The following is a 15,904-nucleotide window of genomic DNA, read 5'->3' on the forward strand; positions in this document are numbered from 1 at the left end:
AAAAAAAAACCACCTCTCTTTCATTCTAGGGCTTCAAAGGAAGCAAACACATTTGAATTACCCAATTCATCATGAAAGTATTGTTAGAAAGATGCCAAAACTATCACAGATGAATTAAATTTTTCTGACAGCTTGAGTTGGATCCATGGCCCCCCTTTTCTTTCAACTGATATGTTATTGCTTAGCTTTTCATGATTTTGGTATCCTTGCTTAGCTAGCTCTGTACTATAGAAATAACATTTTTCATCCACCAGATATCAAGCTGAAATTCAGCCCTTTTCATATGAGTTCACATTTTCAGAATTTGGAGGAAGGCAGCTCAAATATCACTGAACGCCTAATCAAGGGGGAAAATATACCAAGTTATGCTTCATGGCTCCACCCTTAAATATTTCAGGGAAAAAGGTGGGAAGAAAGGTGACTAGAATGACATTTTTCTGGTTATTGTTCCAGAAGGCCAAAGTTTCTTTGGTTTAGGTTGAATTGTCAGCACCCTGGCCCAGCCAAGGTGGTGCTGTCCATAGTGCACTGGACTGCAGTGCTGAAGCCACGTGGCTAACTGTGGGTTTAGGTCCTCTGATCAGCCTGAAAACACACTGAGTACACACACATGGGTGCTTGAGATCCTAAGGAACTGGAGGGCCGGAGCAAGGGGATTGTTGCATGATGAGACCCTGTTGAGGGTCCTTTTTCTCTCACTCTCTTTAATGTACACACATGTGTTATCATAATAAATAAATAAATATAAAAATAAAAACTAGCAGCACCCTTATTTCTGTGTATTCTGTTCAGCCCCATGTAGTTCTATAATTTTGGAAAGTTCACTGAGAGAAAGGGCTGACTCACAAAATTAGAGACCAGAAGTCAGTAAATGACTGCACTTATAGGCAAGGTTATATTAAAATGTAGTGAAGTCAAGAAATTTCTCTAGAGGGTCTTGGTTACTTATCAAAGAAAACTAATTTCTTCACACCATGACTGTCTCATTTCATTGCTTTTCATATTTGTAACTTTGAAAACAATTAAAAAAAGAGAAAGAATGAAAGGGGAAGGCAAGAAAAAGAGAGAGAAAGGAAGAGGGATGGAATAGAGAAAGAGGGAGAAGAGACAGACAAAGAGTGAAAGAAGGAATGGATTTACATAAAAGGAAATATTGGTTATCTGTACCCTATTCTGGAAACACATGAGACTAGCTCACAGTCCCAGAGCTGTGGCATTCTCTTTAATAGACAAAGTGACTCATGCTATGATGCTGACATGATGTGATGGAAGAAGCCCTGAACTTTGAAATAAAAAACTGTGAGGTTAAAACCAATCTTTTGCTTATAATCTTCTAAACCTTGAAGAAATTATTTAAATTGTATAGTAGACCATACATCTGAATCTCCAGAAGCTGCTATTAAAAGTGCAGTATCTCTAAGTCCACTCCATCACTGAAACTGAATGGTGGGAAGACTTCTGAATTGGGGTTTTAAATAATTCTTACTTTTCCTTGGAGATTATTTAAGTGAGATTATTTAAGTGAGATTTCTCACTTTCTGTCTCTGAGGCGAGCTCACATACACTATAGCAAAAACCTCTCAAAAAAAAAAACTTACAAAATTGTACACTTTAACTCTGTTCCACTTTGTGTTGCTTATCTCAAAAAAAAAAAAAAAGTTATTTAATGTAAAAGGGGGGAGGGGGATAGAATAGGAGCTTGGGAAAGCTTAGCTATCCAAGAAGATTTTCTGTACAGATGCAGAAGATGCCTGAACTAGAGAATAGGAAGAGTGAGGATCCCTGCACAGACAGCAAGGAGCACTCATTAAACACAGAAGAATCCCCAGGCATCCTAAATTGTTCCACTTCAAAGGCCAGAGAAGTAATTTGGAAGCTATAAAAGCAAAGTCTATGTTGAATCTACACAACCTGGATGCTAAAAGTCAGCCTACTGCCCAGTCCCTCCTTCCTGGTTAGTAATACCCTTGGAGATACTCCTCACCTGTCTCCTGGTTCTGCTGCAGAGCCTGGACCCATCTACACGCCCGTCACACTCAACCCAAGATGGCCCCAGCATTTGATACTGTAATGTTGGGGAGCTAGTGTCTGTGTAAGGTGACCGTGTCAGCCCAAAGGAGTCTCAAACTGGAGTCATGTTGAGCAGTTGCTCCAGGATCTTTCACAAGAATGTTCCCAGCTCCCCCTTGCCATCTAGATCCACATCACATCATCAGGCCACTTATTTCCTTCTCTTACCTTCCCTATTGGCTTCTCCCTCCACCCCTCCCAGATGGAATTTAAGGGAATTGTCTACATTCTGAGCTCTGAGCTTAGCTTTCTGCAGGCTTGAAAGAGTTTTACTGGAAACTCTGGCAGAAAGTTAAATTGAATAAAGATCAAAGTTGATAAAATTCCTGGTAAACCCACAGATGGTCTACTTTAAAGGCAATAGTTCCATTCACTTCTGATTACAGTGAAAATTGTCTATTAAGAATCTCCTTGGAACAAAACTGAATGATGGCTCTCGATTAAGAGATCAGTTTATTACTCTTAAGTGAAAAATGCACAAAGTCATCATTCAGAGGCAGTAATTGGGGGAGGGGGGGTAGTAAAGAAGTAATTAAAAGGACAACTTAAATTTAACTGAACAATTTTGGAAATTCTCCAGGGCACTGAAAATAGAACAAAGTCTCCCCAAAATACATACCATCTTCAGACTATCTGGATAATCAGATTGGTATCCCATTTTAGATGTAGGTCTAATTACCTTTGAGTATCACAACACAAATATTAGAAACAGGTTCTGCCCATGGCTACTAGTTCAGTTTCTTTGTTTCAGAGAAGGCATTTACTTTTATCCATTTCCTCATCTCTTAATATTTCTCTCAATTAGCAGGTGCATGCTTTATCGGATCAATCTCGGGGAGGCATGCATTCACATTATCACCTTCTTCTCCCTTCCCCAATTTCCACTGACCCCCATTTCCCAACTCCATAAACAATCAACTTAGTAGACTCTTACCATCTTTATTTAACTTATTTATTTATTATTTTAATTGGACCAGAGAAAGACAGAGAGAGAGAGAGAGAAGGAAAGTGAGAAAGCAAGCCACCAGGTGGTCCAGGATTTGAACTGAGGCCAGTCATGTGGGATTCCAGCACTGTAACCACCATGCCACCTGCTGACCCAAGATTATTTAACTTATTTACTTATTATTTTAATTTGTCTTATCATCTTTATTAAAGAATATAAATTAATTCCTAAGTATACAGAAATCAGTGACAACATTAATTAGACTCTAGGTCATCACTGCTCCTCTCATTCCTTCTCCCTTCTCCTTCCATTTTAGCAGATTACTCAACCTCATTTATAACAAAGACTTTTATAAGAAAAGTAGACATTGGGACCAGCAGTTAGCATAATGGCTATGTCGCTGGACTCCCACATAGTTGACCGCAGTTCAAGTCCTGGACCTGGTGGCTTAAACTCACGCCGGGCGCATGTGCATGCGTGCCCAAGATCTCGAGAGGAGAATGGAGAAGGGATTGCAGCATGGCCATCCCCTCTGGGGGGTGATTTCTCACTTTCTGTCTCTCTGTCTCTTTCTGTTTGTCTTGCAAGCGCACGCGCCCTATAGCAAAAACTTCTTAAAATAAAAAAAAAAAGAAAAGAAAAGTAGACATTATAGTATCCTAAATATCAAATTCCTTAGTTGCACTTTCTTCTGTAAGTCATGATGGACCCTGTTGTTTGGCAAGAGCATGAAGATCTCAAAGATAATAGGAAGTCTGGAGAAACTGGCCCAGCTCTCCTGCACTCTCTGCATTTCAGAGATGGGAAGTGTAAACTATGGAGTTGAATGTTTCCAGAATACATGCAGACACACACAAGCAGGGGCCAGTTGAACCAAATAATGACAGACAATATGGTTTAGACTTTACAGTCAAAGGTCATCTTCACCAAGCAAAAGAGGCCACCCAAATCTTCAGATTCTAATCCCGAAAGCTGCTAACGTAGAATGACTTTGGAAAGGTCAATTGCCCTCTCTGTAACTCTGTTTTGTTTTTTTGTTTTTTTCTAACGCACTCCACTGAGTCCCTCTAAGTATATTGAAAATTAACAAGAAATGCTTTTATTTCTTTAGATGAACAGCAATCTAAGCAGGTTAATAGAACGAAGTATTACAATTCTTAGTCACTGATATTTCTGAAGGCTGGAGGTGTAATTACATAGTCATCAGCAAATAAACTGTGGGGTGAGAGTTTAGTGTGTTGTGTCGAATTGGACAGTTAAGCAGAAGGCTCACCTAAGGAATGAAACTGAGAGACACTCGAGCTTTAAAGTGCCCCATAAGAATCAGGTGGTAATTATAAAATAGGATTCATGGAGAGCTCTTTCAAATCGCAGTGAAGAGTTCATTTCTGAAGCCGTTTGTTAAGTTATTGCCTCCGACTACTGCCATTGCTGTAATCACTTCTGCAGAGCCAAAAAAGAAACTAATTTTAGCTACCTCTTCTTTAACCTCTTACCTTTTCTCGGAAAAATTTTTCTTCAGAGACTCTGAAAGTTGAATCTTCTAGTAATAAACACTTAAGAAGATAGAAAGCAAGAAAAATCTCAGTTGAGAATCTTTTCACAAAGTAACTAAAGAGGCGTTATTAAAAACAAGTGGAAAGGAATGTCATACTGTCACAGCTGCAGCTGCCTCTCTGAAAAGTAGGAATGTGAGGGAAAGAAAATCCTTGTGGAAAAGTCAGTACTACTGTTGGTGCTAGAGATTCCAGGGCAATGCTTGAGTCTGGGAGTCATTGCCCCCTTGCCTGTAACCAGCTTACAACCCCAGGGAACGTGAAATATGGCCCCACTTAAGGATCATCATATACTTCTAGGGACCCACAGAAAAAGGCATTCATTGCATATATGGGTCCATAATGGCACTGGTTCTGTGGGGAAGCTTCTTCAAGAACCAGGCCCGGACCAGCAGTTAGCATAATGGCTATGTCACTGGACTCCCACGTAGTCGACCGCAGTTCGAGTCCCGGACCCAGTGGCTTAAACTCACGCCGGGCACGTGTGCGTGCGTGCCCAAGATCCCGAGAGGAGAATGGAGGAGAAGGGATTGTGGCATGGCCATCCCCTCTGGGGGGTGATTTCTCTCTTTCTATCTCTCTGTCTCTCTTTGTCTGTCTGGCGAGCACATGCGCCCTATAGCAAAAAACCTCTCCAAAAAAAAAGAAAAGAAATAAATAAAAGAACCAGGCCCAACATCAGTGGTGCAATCAGTAGCTTACTAAAGGGCTGGGAGATTGACCAAGGGTTTGGATCCTTGGCCTGGCTGACTTGAAACATGTTAGGTATCCCCTCAAAAGTATCCAAGACCCTGATCAAGCTGGAGAGTTATGGGAAGGGATCACAGTGTGACAAAACCCTGTTCAGAGTGCTTTTCTCTGTCCCCCACACACATGCAAAGTAAATTTTCTATAAAAAAAATAAATAAAAAAAGGACAGTGACTAATTTAAACTTACACAAGTGGTTGAGAGCAAGAAATCTATGATTAACTTCCACATATTATTTTTTGTTTTAATCACCTTAAAACTAAGGCCTCTGTAGGCCAGAAGAAGGTAAGGAAGGAGACAAGAAATAGAAAACTTCATGAGTTTGAGTCCCAGACAGAGACATACTAGGTATAAAAGGACTCTGTGGGTGAGACACGTGGCTAGATTGAGGTCACTGGACGGGGCTGTGGACGTGAGTGTGCTGCCCCCAGCCATGTGGACAAAATGGCATCATCATGCTTTTTGCTCCTTAGACTAGACTGAGGGTCAGAGGCTTTAGGGTTAGTTACAGTGGTGAACATTCTGGGATCTGTTAGGACCAGGAGCAAATATTGCTTCAATGCACGCACCCACCCAAGACTGTCTTGCCAAATAATCTTGTACCTGGTGACATCCTACAGGCTTCCTCTTGTTTTTCTTTTTCTTTCTTTCTTTTTTTTTAGAGACATTTTTGCTATAGGGTGCATGCGCTCACCAGAGAGACAACATAGAGACAGAAAGCAAGAAATCACATCCCCTGGGGGATGGCCACACTGTAATCCCTTCTCCATTCTCCTCTTGGGATTTTGGACATGCAGACACACATGCCCCGCCTGACATTTAAGCCACTGGATCCGGGACATGAACCACAGTTGACTCTGTGGGAGTCCAACAACGTAACTATTACACCATCTGTTGGCTCATTTCTTTTTTGTTGCTGTTTTTCATTTATTTTGTGTGTGTGTGTGTGTGTGTGTGTGTGTGTGTGTGTGCATGTGTGCGTGTATGTGTGTGTGTTGTTTCGTCTTTTGTTACTCCCTTCATGCCACTCATATTTATTGAATTCTAGCCACAAGACCAGGTTAAACTATTGGAATCGTAAAATGCCTGAGATACAGTCCTAGATCAATACGCAGATAAGATCACTCTCAGACATCTCTGAATGCAATCTGAGAAGGCAATAGAGAAGGGAGAACAAAGTTCTTTGAGCACATGACAGAATAGGGAGTGATTTTTTTCTTCCCTAAAAGGATCAAAGAAGCCCTCACTGAAGAAGAGAGCTCTGGAATATGTTTGGAAACCCTGGAGGATGTCATCTATGGAAAAGTGCAGAAAAGCACTGCGAACAGAAAAAACAGTATAACCGCGGCAGAGAGACCTCAGTCGTAGATCTTGGGCGACATCCAGTAACACCTGGGGCTAAAATGAAAGGGAGCTGAGGGAGGGCAAGAGACAACATGAGGCTCTATGAAGAGCATATGGACAAAATAGGAAGTGTTTTACGAGCCATTGAACTTTACCCCTACTGACTGGAGCAATGAAGTCTTTCAGAGCACGCACCATGTGACTGGGCCCAGCGAAGATAGCACACATTGTTCAGATGCCGTACTCCCTACTCCGCAGTCTGGGAGAACTGGTGACTCAGGAAGCTGAGGCAGGAGGATCGTGAGCTGAAACTGGTCTGAGCAACACAGCAACACCCTGTCTTAAAGGAGCTGGGGGTGGTAGAGTGCACCTGTGGTCCCAGCACCGGGGCAGACTGAGACAGGAGAATTGTGAAAGGGTAAGACTCTGTCTTTAAAAACAAAAAAATGTGGAACCAGCAGATGGCATAACGGGTACGTCACTGGACTTGCATGTAGCCAACTGCAGTTCAAATCCTGGGCCCACCGGCTTAAAACACACCGGGCATGAGTGTTGTGGGTGCCTAAGACCCTGAGGGAAGAATGGAGGAGAAGGGATTGTGGCATGGCCATCCCCTGTGGGGGGTGATTTCTCACCTTCCATCTCCCTGTCTCTCTCTGTCTCTCTGGCAAGCGCACACACCCTAACACCAAAAAAAAATTCCCTAAAAATGTAATCAACAGTATTTTTAAATAATCACTCTGGCATCATAGGTGAGGATGAGTTTGGGGTTACTTTAGAATTTAAAGAGAACACAGGCTTAGGATAGCATTTACAGGTGAGAAGTGAAGAAATCTGGGCAGGGAAGGGACAAAAACATAGCAGGTTTTTAAGCAATATTTCTGACAGACAGGTGATAGACTTGGAGATTTGTCAGATGTGGACACTGAGGGAAGGGAAATAAAAGATGATTCCCAGGTTTCTTTAATAACTTGTGTCTAGACTAGAGCAATAGCCTTAGCATTAACCATGGGAGGAACTACTGAGAAAGGAAGAGGTAGAGGAAGGGGGATGATGAGACATTTGCTTTTATTTATTTATTCATTTATTTATTTATTTTAGAGAGAGAGATTTTTGCTCTAGGGCACATGTGCTCACTGGAGAGATAGAGACAGACAGAAAGTGAGAAATCACCCCCCAGGGGGGATGGCCACACTGCAATCCCTTCTCCTCCATTCTCCTTGTGGGATTTTGGGCACACATGCACAAGCGCCCAGCATGAGTTTTAAGTCACCTGGTCCAGGACTTGAACTCTGGTCAATGACATGAGAGTCCAGCAATGTAACTATTACACCATCTGCTGGTCCCAAGACATTTGCTTTTCTATCACATTGGGTTTGTAGTGAGGGATGTACCCAGGGCATTAGAAATGTGAATTGCGGACCTCAAGTACTTAAGATGCCTATTTCTGTGTGAGAGATGGAGGCTTGAGGATGTTAGATAGCATGCCCAAAGATTCCTAATAGTGATGGTTTGGTCACCTTTGTGTCCCTTGTTTTAGCATAGTACCAGAAACGAAGAAATGTCATTCTACTGTCCCCACTAAGGAAAGAGACAAAAGGCAGCACTCAAAGATGCCAGATCCTAAGGAGAGGCAGAAGAAGGAACGAGAATGTCAAGAAAGAAAGGCTCAAAATGTCAAATGCCTTACCGCTAGGGAGGGTAAAAATCCAGGACTTGGAAGTCTGGTTTACCTTCAACAGAGGGGTGAGTATGCGAGCTACTGTAGAAATGACTGAGAAGTGAATGAGAGGTGACACAACAGAAGAAGAAAATTTGGACTACAGTTCTAGTGAATTAGATTTAAAGATAGGAAGTAAAAAAGAGTTTGAAAGTTTTCTGGGTCAGGTGGATGGTTGTTTTTAAAGGATAAAGTCAACTAGAGTGTGTTTATGGACAGAGGAAAAGGCTCCCATGGACTCAGCTAAAAGTCAGAGGCTTATATAAGCATGGGCTAAAGAGAATAGGTGGTAAAGTGACTTTATAAAGGAGCACTTACACCTAATCTTCCAAAATAGGAGGGAAGAAGAAAACATAAACAAGGAAGCGCTCCTTAAAAACCAGTTCTGTGGCACTTAAGACAGCTGGATCCCGCATGGCTTACTGCCTAGTTTGAGTCCCAGACTCACCAGCTTGAGAAACGCGCCGGGGGCCATGTGTACACATGCCCAGAATCTCAAGAGAATGGAGGAGAAGGGACTATGGTGTGGCCGTCCCCACCCGCACACTGGGGGACAGGTATGCCTTCTCACTCTATCATTCTTTCTCTCTCTCCAGCAAATGCACATGCCCTTTAGCGAGTTTTAAAAACTTAAAAAATAAATAAATAAATAAAAATAACCTTCTAGGTTTATGATTATTTCTTGATTGCATGTCATGAATTTCTCGAGAAGTGCCTAATTAGAAGCATCTTCCATATCACCCATTCTAATTAATGTTGAAAAGTCAGAAGTCTGTTTTTTCTATTCTATTTGGTATAGGCCAAATGGGGATTTTATTTGTAGTTTTTATTTTCAGGTTTTTATTTTGTTCTGTTTCAACCTTGAGTTAACGACTGAAAATATCAGACAGAAAAGGACATGAAAGGAAAAGGCATTCCATTTCCCCATTAACTCGGCCTTCCAGGAAACACTACATTGAATGGCTGCAATAAGCTGCTCTATAGCCTGGACCCTCAGTTCTTCACCTGTTGGCTACACTAGACTAATGAGGGACCATTGGCATTCCCCCAAACAATGGAATCCAAAACTGTACAGCTGACATTCAGACAGTAAAAAATAAATTGCTATCTATTCCTCCTTTCACATTATGGTTCTCTTCCTGAACAGGATCCTCTTTAAGAAAAAAAAAAAAAAAAGGCAAGAACTCTGGTCTTTAGTCTTCACAGCTTCAGTTTTGCAATATGGTTGATCAATAAGAGTTTAAAATTTTACACACAAGCTTAAATGGCAAAGCAGTTTAGGATTTTAACTCGTTATATTTGTTTCTCTAATTTCATAATAACTACTCTACTTTCTTTTCTCCATATACTGTCTCTTGCAGAAAGAACATCTGAGGTTCCACAAAACTGAAACTTGCTTGGGATATTATCAAGATGAGGAAGAAATACAAAAGATTTATTTTTTCTGAACCACTTTGCTTCTTAATACTATGGAGGTTTGATAAATGTTACATGTACCCATCAACCCACTTCTGGCAAATGTATCTTACAAAGTTCTGCAAATGGGAAGTCACAAAAGGCTCAAAGGCCATATGCCGTTTGCTGAAAAAGCTAAGTCCAGATCTTAACAGGACACATGTACTGTAGTGCCAGACTTTCTCAACTCATATATTAGAATGGATTTCTTTCTTTCTTTTTTTTCTTTTAGGTCTTTTTGGCTTAGTGTGCATGTGCTCGCTGGAGAGAGAGAAAGAGAGAGAGAGAGAGACAGTGAGAGAGAAAGAGAGAAATCACCCCCCCCCAGGGGGCATGGCCTTGTTGCAATCCCTTCTCCATTCTCCTCCCAGGATCTTGGGCACACATATGTACCAGGCACAATTTTCAAGCCACCCGGTCCAGGACTCGAACCAAGTTCAGTGACGTAACCACTACGCCATCTGCTGTCCCCTATTAGAATGGGTTTATTGGGATGCTAAGAAATCCTGTGTCCCACGTCGGGATTCCTCCGCAATCCATCGAACCACATCCAGTTCTGCGTTCCACTCATGTCTTTCTCCTTCAACTCTTCCCATTTCATCTTCTTTCCCAGTTCAAGTTTTGTTCTAAATTCTTTATCTCCCTCCCTGTTTATATCAGCATTCTTTGAGAGAAAGTGATCATTTTAGATGGAAAAGTGTAGCTTCTATGAAGCAAGAGATGGCAAAATTGCATCTCTTCCCCTAATCTTTCTAGATCATATATTGTGGTAACAAGATTGTTGGCTAACAACACAGGACATGTCGCCCTCTAATGGAGAAAGCGTTTTCAGGCACTTAACTGCTCAAATGTACTATCCTTCAAGTTATTCAACTTTTTGCTCCCATCTATTTCACCAGTCACCATCTTAAAATTTTTTTTCACTCAATTCTCACTCTATCTTTCCTTACAAACAAGTTCCTTAATCTTCCTTCTAATAGTTTTTATTAATAGCATTTTATTTTTAATAATTTTTTTCTTTATACAGTTAATATAGGTTAGTTGCTTAATATTCAGAAAATACAGAGCGATCAAAGTAATAAAAGCCCATAACTCAGACATAATTGCCATTAATTTTTTGAGTTTTACGATCCAGGATGTTCTCTACACTTGCATAAATAAACATAGGTACATATTATTTTGGATCGCTTTTTAAAATGAGATTCGTAAGGGGCTGGCAGGTGGCATGGTGGTTAAAGGTACTGGATTCCCACATGGTCAACTGCAGTTTGAGTCTCGGACCTAGCAACTTGCTTTCTCACTTTCCTCTTCTCTCTCTGGTCAAAATAAAAATAATAATAATAACAAATGAAATAAAATAAATAAATAAATCTTTAAAATAAATAAATAAAATGGGATTTGTAAATACATTGTATGCATATATATATATAATTATATTTATTTTCATTTTACAATAGATCATAAATATCTTCCTGTCATTTAATATTCCTTTTTTAATACAAGATTTAAATTTCTAAACATTAAATGATTGCTGCAACTAATGAAACAACTCAAAGATGCAGAAAGGGACTTATGTACACAAACACTTAAGTTCTCTGACTGAGGCAGCAAAGTGAATAACCTGGTTTGTAACTGTCCATTGACTTCACCACAGTTATACAAACTTTCATACATATACATAAAAATTCATATTTATTTTTACAAAAATAGAATCGTGTTCTACAAATTATAATGAAAGGAACTTTCTCACATGCCATGTTGTGAAGATTCCTCATTGTCAGTATGGGAGTGGAATCTTCAAAAAGGTCATGGAAAATGCACATTATAAGAAAATTGCATGGAATTCTCTTTTTTCTTTTTTCTTTTTTTTTTTTTTTTAGGTTTTTAGGTTTTTGCCATAGGGTACATGCACTCACAGGAAAGGAAAGAGACAAAGATTCAGAGAGAGGGTAAAATAAGAACTCAGTCCTCCCTCCGGGGAGATGGGCCACACTGCAATCCCTTTTCCTCCTGAGGTTTTGAGATTTTTGACACATGCACACACACACCTGCCATGATTTTCAAGCTGCTCGATCTGAGACTTAAACACCATCAGCCACGTGAGAGTCCAGCACCTTAACCATGATGCCAACTGCTGGCTCTTGGATTTTGCTTTTTTTAATCAAAATAAACTTGTATTTTAACTTTCTTTAATTCCATTTTTAAAATCTTCTCATAAATCAAGATCTAATGAATTATTTTTAAAACCTGCATTAATCTAACATAACACAAATGTGCGAAATTAGTCAACCGTTGTCCTCATGATGGACATTTAATTATTGCCAAATCTTTGCCTGATATATATATGCTTCATTTTCTATATTATAGATTCTCATAAGTAAACTCATTGGTTAAAGAGCTTACACATTTAAAACTATTAAGCATTTTAGAAGTTTTTGTCAAATTCTTTACAAAGTGGTTGAAAGGATTCACACTCTTGTCAAAGAGTAAGAGAGTGTATGTTCTTGCAATCTTGCCAGAACAAGGGCTCCTTTTCATTTTTGCCAATCTGATGAGTGAAAAATGGTATGTGATTCTTTCATTTGCATTTTCCTGCTGCTAGTACAGTTTTAAATTTTTGAATATCTGAACATTCCTTTAAAATACAGGGACCAGCAGATTGTGTAATGGTTACATAGCTGGACTCGCACATGACCAACCTTTGTTTGAATTCTAGACCAAAGCAGCTTGAAACTCACACCCAGCCCATGTGCATAAGTGCCCAAGATCCCCAGAGGAGAATGGAGGAGAAGGGATTGCAACATGGCCATGCCCGCTGGGCAGGAGGTAGGGTGGGGTGGGAGGTTCTTGCTTTCTGTCTCTCTATCTCACTGTCAAGCACAAGCACCCTACAGCAAAAATCTCTTTCTAAAACAAAAAAAAGTGTAAAGGCTTTGGATTCTAGCATATATTAGTTCATGTTTATTTGATCAATCTACTATTAAACACATGAGTTGAATTTATTTTTTTCCAAGCTATTAGAAATACAGCTATTAAGATCCAGGTACATTACTTTGCATGTCTATTTCCTCAGATGAAATTCCTAGAGCTGGAATTGTTGTTTTCTTGAATGACAGTAAGCAAAGCAATTAAGAGTGAGTTCTGGAGTCAGACTGGATTAAATTCTAGATTTATCACTTTCTCGTGGTGTTCCTTAAGGCACACCGTTCAGTCTTTCTTTGCCTCAGTTTCAGGTTTCTTTATCTGCAAAATGGAGATGGTGCTGATAATACATAATTCACAGGATTACTGAGAAATTAAACTTAGTACAGACAAAGCTCTCAGAACAGCCTCTGGGGTATGCAAAGTGCTGAATACGCATTTGCTGCTATTATGAACATCTTGAAGGCTTTCAATGCACATGTATCAGGATATTAAAACTGAAGCTTGGACCCTAGTACTTGGAAGCAATAGACTTTGGAACTCACACTCGTAACTGATATGCTTACTAAGACTCAAGAACACAAAAATTTCAGTTCTATAAATTCAATCTGAGGAAATAGTTGAAAGACACACACAGATTTTTTAAAAATACATTTTTAAGAATTAGTCATTTCATTTTACTTGTTATTATGATTCTTCAATTTGACCAGAGAGAGACAAAGAGAAAAAGAAAGAAGCTACCATGTCCAGGACTTGAACCACAGTTGACCATGTAGGGATCTAGCACCTTTATCAGCACACCACTTGCTGCCCTCCAGATGTGCATGGATCTTAATTGAATTAGTCATTCCACACCAAAGCTAGAGGTCCCAAAGAAATATTCAAGCAATGGAAATAAAAGCTAGTCCTAGCAGGTGGCATGGTGAAGCTGACCATGGTTCAAGTCCCAGACCCAGCAGCTTGAAACTCAAGCTGGGCATGTGTGTGTGTGTGTGTGCATGCACGTGTATGTGTGTGTATGCCCAAAATCCCAGGAGGAGAATGGAGAAGAAAGGATTGCAGCATGGTTGTCCTCCTCCACCGCAGGGCGAGGGGCTCTTCTCACTTTCCTTCTTCCGGTCTCTCTCTGTTTCTCTCCAGCAAGTGCAGGCACCCTATAGAAAAAACCTTTAAAGAAGAAAAAAAGAGCTAGTCCTCCTACCTTGCATCACTCAGCAAAGACTGAAACAGGGCTCAGAGTTTGGAAGGGGAGGTGGATATGTGACAAGGGCCTTCAGCTAAGCTGTGCTGTAACCCCCCCCCCCCAACAAGGGGAAGGAAGCATGGTGACCCTCACTTCAAGCTTAGTAACCTCTTTCTTTGCCATGTTCCATCCTCTGAGAAGCCAAAAGACACAATTAGCAAGTAGAAAAAGGAAAAAAGAGGAATGAGAGAAGAATGATCAAAAACCACTGTGCGAAAGATAGGTAGCCCTTCAACCTCAAGTCAGGTGAGACACGGGGAGAAAAGTCCCACCTCTACATGAAGACTGAAGTTTGATTAATAGAACTGCAGACTCTGAATTCTTCAATCGAGCTGGCATTTGCGACTTGGGCCGTAGGCCGATCTATTCCACAAGAGCAAACAGGTAAGTCAGGGGCCAGCCAAGTTCTCAGCCAGTAACAGGGAGATTTCCACTGCCAAAGAAATTTTCAAAAGGGAATGGAGACACAAATAAAGAACTGCTCATACCGTCCTCACTGTGAAGGGTCTGCATAATAAAACACTGCCTTCCAGAAAACTCGTCTCAATGTATACTCCAACCAGCAGTGTATGGGGGTAGCTTTTTCCCTCACCAAGAAATGGCATGATCAGTCATTTGGTTTCCCAAATAGATGGTAATTGTGTGCCAGTGTCTAATTAGGTTAGCCCCCTAGAATGGAATCGCTTCTCTTGAAGATGGCAGCACGAGTTCCCAAATGAGCCCAGCTGAGGACCAGATGCAGGTCTCCAGCGGCCCCCCAGCGCTGGGCAGCCCCTGAGGCCCTCTGGGAAGCCAGCTGGCTGCCAGGTCTGCCTCTCTTTAGCACCATTTAAACTGCAACGAGCAGAACAGCAGGCTTTGAGAAGCAAGGACATGAAATGGCCCCCAGGGACCGAGAAACTGGATGTTCACAGAATAAGAGATCCGGCGTCTAATTGCAAAGCAGCTAATCGTAGAGCATCTAATTGAGAGGGAGCATTTGAACAAGGAGCGGAAATAACCTGACTCCATTCAGCACAGGATGAGACCTGGGCCTCCCAAAGAACAGTTCCTTCCAACAAAAATAGCAGGTCTGAGGAGCCCCGTAAAGGTGCTGGCAATGGGGCGTGTGCACATTACCGTGACAGGCAAGCGCAACATCAGGAAAACACTTAATCTTCCTGTTTATCCCCAGAAGGACTAATAACCAGAGTGAGAGGGAGAGCTGCATTCTTCTTCATTTAGAAACGAGCTACCACTAATGCCGGGCTTTCCAAGTTTATAGACCAAATACCTGCTCGCACTAAAACTGCCACATAATATAAACCTCACCGAGGAAGTGAATCCATCACGTTCTTGCTCCCTTAAGAATAGTTTTTTTTTTTTTCCCCCTGGAGTACATAAGCCATTACCGCATATCTTGTAGAAATCAAATGCAGACTCTATGTTCCACCACAGAACAAATCGGTTTTGTAGGAAAAAAAAAAATACACAAATCATGACATTTTGTTTTTCTTTAGCTCAGAGGCTTTTATTTTGTTATGGTTATTGCTTTGTCCTTTTTCTTTGTTTTCAGGAAGCAATTCCTAAGGCACCACTGGACTCAGATTTGAGCCAGAGCTAAGGAAGAGATGCCATTCTCACTGTGGTCTCTAGGCACTGAGTCAAGAGTGGTACTCAGGCCTACTCAGGACCACAGTGAGAAGTAGACTGAGGGACCCACAAATCCCTCTCATTGATCTTGCATCTTTCTCAGACTGTCCCCTACTCTTTTATACTGATTCCTGACTTGATGCCTCTTGCTGTGACACTCTTTAGGCTTACTGCTCCCTAGATTTGGGGGTTTACTGCCCACACCTGTGCCCCCAGGTCCATCACTGGGCTTGGCACATGGTAGACCCTCAATGAAAACTTAGGGAAA

The sequence above is a fragment of the Tupaia chinensis genome, unplaced genomic scaffold (genome assembly GCF_000334495.1).
Source record: "Tupaia chinensis unplaced genomic scaffold, TupChi_1.0 Scaffold000225_1, whole genome shotgun sequence".
Classification (NCBI taxonomy): domain Eukaryota; kingdom Metazoa; phylum Chordata; class Mammalia; order Scandentia; family Tupaiidae; genus Tupaia; species Tupaia belangeri.